The following is a 10,402-nucleotide window of genomic DNA, read 5'->3' on the forward strand; positions in this document are numbered from 1 at the left end:
ATCGTCGTCGGAAAATTGTATCCGCACACATACATCCATTTTTTCTAAAGTATGTCAAAATATCCAAAAACATCTGAAAAGTAAAGATATATAAAAACTTTTATTTTTGATTTTTTGCGATTATTATAATTTACACTACGGGAAGTTAACTAGTAGTGCATGGTATTGTGCCGTAATTTGAATTTTTTAAAAGCTATACATTTTTTGAATATCACAAAAAATCAGATTTTTTTAAAATATTGATTCTATTTTAACATTTTGGTATTTCTTGAAAATTTTCAAACCAGAAATTTAATCATTGCTTCATTCCGTCAATGAAGTGTTTCTTGAATTATTCAAATTTCGGACGCTTCATTTTCTCAAATTGTAAGTACAATGTACTATCAAAAATCATATTATTTTTTGGTTTTAATTTTTTATTCGAGTTTTTTAATTAATAAACAATCAAGCACTTTACCATTTTATAAGTCTGATTGATTGCGCCAATTTTTTATGGAACTTGCCAATATACTTTGGTACACTTCTTGATATGATATCTCAAAATCAACATTTAAACATTAATTCATGTTTTAACAAAAAGTATTCAATCTTGAAAGCTTGGGATGTAAATATTTTTGACTGTGATTGTAAAAATATTATTCATGGTTACGGTTCCGAAGTCTAAATGAACAAATGTAATAAAAATAGCCACAATAACCGAAACATGGTTATAATATTACCACAATAATTTGAAAAATGGTTAAAGCTCTAGGTTGCACTTAAAAGCTCGTCAATTTCAAACAACGGGAGATTTTTTTCTCTATTTTTTTTTTCAGTACTGTGGGGACAATACTATCACTCCGTATAGGTTTCATGTTGACCCTGTATATGCGAATATATTTTTTGAAAGTATTACTTTTGTATTAGTTTTATTAGTTAGAAATAAAAAATCCTTTTGCCGCGACATCTCGTCAAGTCTCCCATTACAACTCCATTGAATTCTCACACCGCATAGATTCTGTATAAGCAGTACTTTATAATTTATTTTAATATAAATAAATCAAATGTATGTGGATAAATCAAAATTTTAAGAAAATGTTTTATTTAACTTTCTATCTATTTAAACGTTTTATTTGAACATTGGAGCATTTTTCTACAATGAAATGAGTTCGACATCTATCGTCGAATTTAATATTTTGATTATATCTTGGTTAAGTGGAAACTGAACTATGCGGAAGATGGCAACATTCGTATCATTTCGTTACGAAAATTAAAATAATATAACATTTTTGTTTTAATCCGATAAGAAATTTAATTAACAGGTGTAAGTAGTAGCAGGCGTTTTTCATAAGATCTTGAACGATACTAAATATATTTTTTTATCTCGGCTGAACATGTGAACTAGGGGGTTCGTCGGCTACCATAAAAATATTTACATTCCTATATGTGAAAATGATGCCTGAATAACAAGTAATTATTTTCAAAGTTATTTAACCCGGATCAGCTATTATTTCTTTGTTCTGCTAATTAAAATTAAAATAAATTTATTCAATACACATAAAATTAAACCATAAATAAATTTAGTTTAAAACAGCTTTATAAAATTAAACAATAAATAAATTTAGTTTAAAACAACTTTAAATCACAAATTTTATTACAGAAAATATGTATTGCTTATATAAAATTCGAAAACCGGTTTTTTGGGGTAATTACTGTTCGAAAACCAGTTTTCTGAAATGTCGGTTTTGTATAAACCCTAATGTGAACCCGGAGGCCGATGCAGTAAACAGAACTGTGCAGGTCCGTCATTTTTGACTTGTAATATAAAAATGTAGTATCCTAAAATTTCGGTTTGCGTTAATATTATCGACGTATTTTAAATTTTATATGTACTATATTGTTTCAAATTTATAAATGTTTGATAATGTGTAACATTTCTTGTGATTGCTGAATTATTTAAATAGTTATCTTGATTAATGTGAAAATATCACACCTGTGTTTACGCGTGAAACGCCTGATCGCACAGCAAATACATAGCTTTTAAACAGTTCTTACTGCCGTACTACTCATATGAAGATAGACCCATAACTAGCGTTACCATACCATTTCTAGTTTATTGGAGAATTGCCCCCTGAAATTGAAAACAATATAAAAATGTATAATAATGGGTAGTCCTGCCCCAAGGCAAGTCTATGAGCTGAGTTAAACTCCAACTCGATTCAGGGAAGAAATAGTGTGAGTATTTTTCTCATTTCCATTTTACCGCATTGCCCAAGATGGGCTTATTTTCAATTGGAATCAAAATATGTATATACATGCATATGTGTAATAATGAAATCATATGAAATAATCGTCACAATTAAATTATAGAGATTTTTAATCATTTATTGTATTGAGTTTTTTTAACATGGAAAAGTACAAATATTGCAATACACCACTAGTATGGAATCCACAACGTCTGTTGATTGTGTTAATCATTAGGAGTACTTGATTACCCACAATTAACTATAAATGTTTATAATAAAGGAATTTATTTGAATATTTGTTCTAATAATCAAAAGACAGCGAAATATTTTAACGTACGTTTAATATAAATTAATATATGAATGACCACCTTATCAGATGCCCAAATATCAAGAGAGAAATAGTACGGAGTACTTGTTGGGGATAAAGGAGGCGAATATTATCGCACACTGGCCGATATTCAGATACACATCGCTCTTGCCAATTTCTTCATTTTCAAATAAATTATTAAATAACACAAATTCAAAAAAGACATTGCACAGCAGAAAGTAATCTTCTGTTCAATGGTAATTTTGTACCGTGTTGCTTATTAGATTAAAAATTAATTTCAACGCATTCTCAGAACCTATTCCGATGGGTATTTGACCTATCGCCAGTGCACCGTACAATTTGCAGTATTTGACATTTCTATAATAATAAATTAAATCTAATTGAATATCAATATTTAAGTAGAGCGACATACTACAATATAGAAAGAACATTATGCAACCCTATTCATGTAAACAATATACGTCGTCAAGTAAGAAATTCTTGGTTTTCATTATTTTTCTTATAAAATAAGATTCATAAATTACGTACACAAGTAATCTATGTCATTATATAAACCAATGCCCTATGCCCTATGTCAGAGATCTCTACGATCATCTTCTCGGCAATTTGAAGACCTTTTACCATCACATTTGTTTCGTCATTTTTCACTTAATTAGCAAATATCTATAAATTTCAATTAGAGTTAACAAGCCAGTCATATACCATATAACGTTTTACGTTTCTTTTAAAAATTATTAACAAATGCACACAACTACGTTTGCACATCGTGCAACAAATGGGTATTTTAACATCAAAGTCAGTACGATTTCTGCGTCGGAAAACTATGTTTCTGTCTTATGCAACGTCATGTATGAATTATTATAATGGAAAATTATTGATTATAATTTAGTAACAATAATGAAGTGATTGTATTCTTTTATATATCAAATTAAAGTTTTGGTCCATTAGAGCTGGAGCAGAATGAATTTATACTATTGATGAACGAAGCATAAGATAACATTATGTAGCAGCCCGATTTTGTCAAACCAACCTTTGATTCAATAATTTCAAGCAATTTTTTGCAGTTGTTTTGCAAAATCGGTTATTGTAATTTACACCTGAAGATACATTTATAATAAATGTTACAGTTTCACTATACAGATGATTTATTGCCAGTCTTATTTTGATATTTATTTAGGATCCAACTAATTTGTAAAGAAATAAACAAACGCTTGATAAATTTCATAGCACAAAATTGAAAAGTATTTTGTGGTTGCTATTTATCTAATAACTTACAAATTCTTCTGAAAAAAAAATTAAATGTACCACTTATTATCAGAGTTGTTTTCTATTATTATTTCAAGCATTCCTTTATTTTTTTCCAGATAATTGGCTATTGGCCCATTAATAATTATGCCAACAATTAATTATTCCTTGAAATGAAACCAACTAAAATCTACATTTTCATTATATCAGTTTTTCACACGTGAATAGAAAGAAATTTTTATGTAACCGACAGCTAGTCAACTGCTCATTCTAAATCTTGATTATTTTTCTTAAGCTAAATACAGATTTCATATTCAACACAAATATGTAGCAAACAACTATTTTATAGATGATTTGATAGACGTCAGAATTATTATATATATATTGAATATTTTTTATAACAGTCACTAACTCATTATTATGAATTACATTTAATAGATACGATTTAGATGCATTAATTGAAATTCTTCAATACTGAATGCACATTTGAAACATGGTGATTGATTACCTTTATTTGTGATAGTTTATTATTACTTCGATAATTACATTATATGTATTTACGTATAATACTTATTAAATATTACATTTTTTCTATAAGATGTAGAATTTTATACTCTTTCCGCGAGCATTGCTTTTTCACAGTAACATTGATGAAGTCCATTTTTTTCAACATTCAACATTTATTAATTGTGCGTATATAATCATCCTAACATAAATAAATGCCATTGAGATTTCTGAACTGTAATTATATCGTAGTTTCCAATTTGGATAAAATTTTGTTATGTTTTCGTATTTGCTGCTGATATTAATATGATATTATGAAAGCTCACGGCGCAGTTATTTATATTAAGAAGTTTTACAATCTATAGAATTTTTGGCGCAAGAATTTTACAATTATTAAAATGTAATCATAGATAACAGCACATTTATTATAGATAGTAGTGGACTAGCTGTCGTCAAATTGCATTAAGCACATTTCTTTATTTGAATATTAATTCAAATCTTAATTTATCATACATATTCCGTGCATTCAACAAACCGCTAAATTAAACGGAAATGTGATCTTACTCTTATTGTTATTTTTATTCATTATTTTATTTGAGTCTTGTTATAAAAAGCAAGCTTTCAAAGAGCACCGTTAGTTTTTGGTTCACTTGACAAGGGCCCAATGAAATTTTGAATTGTTATATTAAAGGTACAGTTTTGTAAAAAAATCTTATCATTTACATTTTCTAATATTTTCTGAATTTCGCTTTTTACCGATTCTCTAGTATAATTAGTTTAGTATAAAAACGAGCATTCAGGTAAATTTCTGTATCAGTCTGTAAAGAACATCGATATACGTACATTATCTCTTATCTTAAGCGTGTTATTAAAAATTCGTATTCGCGTTTTGAAAAAACCGTTTAGCAGATCTTTTGACAGTAAAAATTGCCTAATTGCGATCCATTTTGTACAAAATCTATTTAACAAATGTCATGGCATTATTTTGAGGTTCAGAGTTATTTTGCAAAGAGCGTATTTAATCTATGGTTATTCGCTGAAAAACAGTGTCTGGTTTATAAAAATTATTTATAACAGTCGCGAAGAGAACTTTACCTGACTCGTCGGGCATTTGATTGCATATCTATTTTATTATATTATTGATATTTTTTGCTAAAATTCATACATCTATGTAACATTCTCAATTCCGATTCCTTCATTTACTTAATGTATATTTATATGACACAATTAACTCGTTTGTAGTTTGATACATACGATGACCGATAACTCTTTTTTAGAGGTGAATCTTTTATATATTTTATGACGAATTTATCGTATCATATAAAAGCACCATTATTTGCAAAGTAACGCAACCGTTTTAAAACCAGACACAATTTGTGATAATAAAATCGTAACATTATCAACGTCAACGTTTTGAAATATACAATATACGGACATCAAAAAGCGCACTCATTAAAACGTATTCCGAAAAAAATATGTTAAACCTGACTTTTCTTTATTTACAAACTACAAATAATCATTTCGTATTCATTTGTGTGAAAATTGCGCTGCGCTTTTATGGTGGACACACGTAGAAAATACGTTTCGCACTAATTACGTAGTAAACACGTACCAATTACGTAGTAAATACGTAACAATTACGTAGTAAATACGTAACAATTACGTAGTAAATGCGTAGTATTTACGTTTTTGGGATATTTTCGGGCGCAAATCATTATATACTGAACACCATTTTAGAATGAGATCAATTTTGTAGAAATTTTATATTTTATTACACGGAGCCAAAAGTCAGGCTTTTCTGTGCGCATTCCCGGATATGTGGACGCATCTTTGGGCGCTACTTTTCTTAAATGACATAATCAAATCTAGACGTGTGCGATCGACATTGTGCGTGCCTTACTATATAACTTACTTGTTCTAGTTTATTTGAGTATTTTCTCAAATTTAAACTCAATTTTTGAAAAGATGTGCGCGTAGCAATTAGTCAATTGTACTTTACAAGATAGCGCCCAAATCTCCAAATTTTCTGAACGCGCGCCATTGCAAATTATTTTTTTTATATATTATGCAACATTTGCAGATCAAATAGAATTCAACAAAACAAACTCATGCGAAGGGCGAAGGATTCATAAAATGAATTGATTACTAGATACTTGATTTTTCACGCGTAGTCTTGTTCGACAATACTACCAAAATATTGAACTACAGGGGAAACCGCGCGCTCATTTCGACACCAAATCAATATGCGACCGAATCTATTTTTTATGCGATATTCCTAATAAACTTAAAGATATTGACTGTTTCTTACTTGAGAGTAAATTAATTTAAGGTATGTTTAGCATGAACTTCAGAATTCGTCCTTTTTGAAACAAATTTCATATGTCATTCAACAAAATATTTCTTACTTAAATATTTTTATTAGCACACGGTGTCCCATTAACTTTAACACAAGCAAAACGAGTGCTGCATTCGAGTGCAAAATGAGAAACTCCGTTTGAACTTTGATTAACATGCGTGGTTTCATAACAATAAGGAAAAGTTCTAAGGATTGTTTTCTTTCCTGTTTTCTTCATCTTAAAATAGAATATTACATTAAAAAGTACCGCAGATGACTATAATAAACATGCTTGCTTTTCAACATTCACTCTCCATGTGTGAAATGCCCATATAAATATACAGAGCCGCATTCGTTCACCTTTTGCAGTCGCGGGCCTCTCATAGCGAGGTCCGCGTAATTTTCTATATGCATACACGTTTATATACACATATGTAAAACAAATCCTATATATCATCGTTTATGTAGATACCGACATTATAACATAGATTTTAAACATAATTCTAGAATAATTAATGGAATGTGATTTTTATTTCACAACATTTGAATGCATTCCGCTAGATTAATAACATTTTGAACTATATTTATAAACTGTATAGATAGTTTGGATTAAAAATTTACCCTAGGCATTCAGCTAAAATCAATCATTTGCCGGTGAAAGTCTGCATTTTTAATTTCAGAGCCGCATGAAATCTAAGAAAAATGCATTCGCATAAGAAAATGCACTTCGCCAAAATTTCATGGACCGCATCGCACGGGTAATCAACCGTTGTAATAATCAGAAGCCAACCAATACATGATACATACATAAATAGATACATTTAGTAAAGAGAGTTTTTTGATATATTTTTAGATAAACAACTGAAGAAAATTTGCGTAGACTAAAGCTTGAATGAACTCTCTATGCGTAATACACAGTCAGATAAATATCATTATAATATAGTGCGCGTCACTGGTAAACCTTTTACGGTATACCTGTGTTGCTTACTTAATTAATTGTAAATCCAAAATATAAGCAGTATAATATAGCGATTAGTAATATTAATATCTATAATTATTTATTAGCTAAGAATAACTATTGCATGGCCACTGCTTTTGTCATCGTCTTTTATTTCTTTCATCAAATACTCAATACGCAATTAATATAATCAGTTACTAAAACATTTTTGTATTATATAATATATTTATATTTTTTTACAAACCGTATTTAGTCTGATACCTTTTAGGCCATCGGAAGTGTATACTGTTCAGAGTGAAACTTGATCGAATCTTCTGTACACATACTTATTTATACATATATAGTCATTAGTTATAAACTATCTTAAATCGATTTGAATTGAAATACGTATGTCAACATTGCGATCACACTTGCAAAGATATGTTCAGATTATCTACAAATATTGTCATTTCACACTCGACTTAACATCGGAAATGTGTATTCCTCTTCAGAAACACATGTACCTTAATTCCGGCTTCGTGTGAAAAGGCACTTACAAATAGTGCTGCAAGGTCTGATTTATCATTTTATCTCAACAACTCTTAATTCATTAATAACTTCTATTACCACGCCTGTGGATCAAGCAAAGCATATGTTTCCAAGTTTACTTCTCTAATTTATTAACAATTATCATAACACATCTAATCACAGATTAATCCCAAATGGAGAAAATCACTTTACAAATGTGATCACAACAAATGTTTTATTTAGTTTTTTCATTATCGCCTTGCAATTGAGCAACGGTTTTCAGGTACTACTAGGTTGTTCGGCTTTTTGCAATATCAAATATTTCGAGAGACTTATCACAGAGCACGGAACGAATCCACGGCTTATAATACTGCTATTTTAATTGCTGATATTTTTTTTAAACGTTTTAATTTTATTCATTTTCGCAAACAGCAATTATCTATTTTTCAAATAATAAGTGCGTTTGATTTGAATGATAGTGTATAAAACAAATGTCATTAACAGAATAGTAGTTATAATTTTTTTTATCTGATTTACGATTTTAATTCAAAATAATTTTGCATTGATTTTAATTAATTACTGTATTTGTAATTGTTCTATGATAAGTTAATTAACATATTTACAGCGATTTTTTATATTTATGATGCGTATACTAGTTCTATTAAATCTATTTTTATAACTATACCTGTATATAGTGGGTGTATTTATACTTTTATTGAAATGTTCAATTTAAAATGTTGAATTACACATTTGTAATTTTTTTTATTTTTGAGCACTGACATTGTAGCCGATCAACCACTGTAAATATTTTAATTCTGCGGATATACAAACAGTATAATGCATATGTAAATTTAATAAAACTTTTAGTTGTATAATTTAGATTAGTTGTTTGTAATGATTCGCTTTAGTAGTATAAATATTATCAGGCTACACTTAGGAGCAAAAGATTTAAATTCAACACTGTTGTTATCCTATACATAAACCCGTTTCGTAAATCATCTTATATCTTATTTTTAAAAGCTTTTATTTATTGAAGTTACTTTTGTAATCAGTGTTACTTCGATATTTAATACGTTCAATTCTAACTGTTAACAATTCAGTTTTATTTATGTTGTTCAATTTTTGATATATGGTCGAATGCAATAACCTGATTAAATAATCTACTAATCAAATGACTATTAGCCAATTTACAGTTTATTTTGATAATATGGTTACGTGTTTTTTGTATGTATGTGCATGTGCGTAAGCAGTAGAAGAAAGTAACCATATATGAACTTTTTACCATTTTTGGTAAACACAACAAGCTGATCTAGCAATTCCACACCTTGTGGTGAGAGCTTTTATCTCTTTATAACCAGTATAATATACATATGTGGTTACTTTTCTTTAATGTTTGGTATACGAAGGCCTATAAGGCCTCAGGATTGTAGGGCAAAATAACAAAAACACAAAATAATGTCAAATTAAATTTTTTTAATGTATAATCACACATAAATGAAAACACAAAAACAACATAATACGTTATCGAAATTAATATAATCCAAAAACAAAGCGTACACGACAATAAAATTATGATGTTATTATGTGTAAAATAATCTAAAAAATCCAAATCATAAAACATTAAATGAAATAAACAAATCATAAGTGCCCTCAAGTGTAGTAGGTTTTAGCAAATATTTCTGATATCCAATTTTGATATTGCGATCAAATCCGAAACCTAAGCTACTAGGACGCCATCAATATCTGCGAAAAAATGATGTTGTATAAAATTATTTTGTTGAACTCATGAAGACGAATAATAAAAAAAGTTTTAATTATGCGTGGTGGGTTGCAGATCCCGCGCGGTATTCAACTAAAACTTCCACGGGCATTTGAGTTAATCGAGACAGCGTTATCGGCCAATTATATCATTTCAATATTGATATATCGCTTTCTAGGAATGATTTTTGTATTAATACAATTCTAGCATACGTATTGTGTCTATAGAAGTTTTAGTCTCTTTTCGGGTTGATTATATCACTGCAATATTAGGTTGCGCGAGTTGCAATGAGCCTGCAGTACGTTATCTTATTGAAATGGTTTCTATATCACAAGTATTTCATTTAAAGTTGGACTGAAACTTTGGAACGATTCTTTGGATTGTTTCTTTGAGATTATTTCTTTAGTACGTAATCGCTGTTTATGTAGCAATTCTATCCTACGTGCATTTTAATCAATTGCACAATACATGACTTAGTTAACACATAAATACATAAATATATCTTAAGTTGACATAATAATTAAGTTAAAACTAATATATA

This window comes from Ctenocephalides felis, unplaced genomic scaffold, assembly GCF_003426905.1.
Source record: "Ctenocephalides felis isolate EL2017-DRISC unplaced genomic scaffold, ASM342690v1 CF-g0.4_SCAFFOLD_01886, whole genome shotgun sequence".
Taxonomy (NCBI): domain Eukaryota; kingdom Metazoa; phylum Arthropoda; class Insecta; order Siphonaptera; family Pulicidae; genus Ctenocephalides; species Ctenocephalides felis.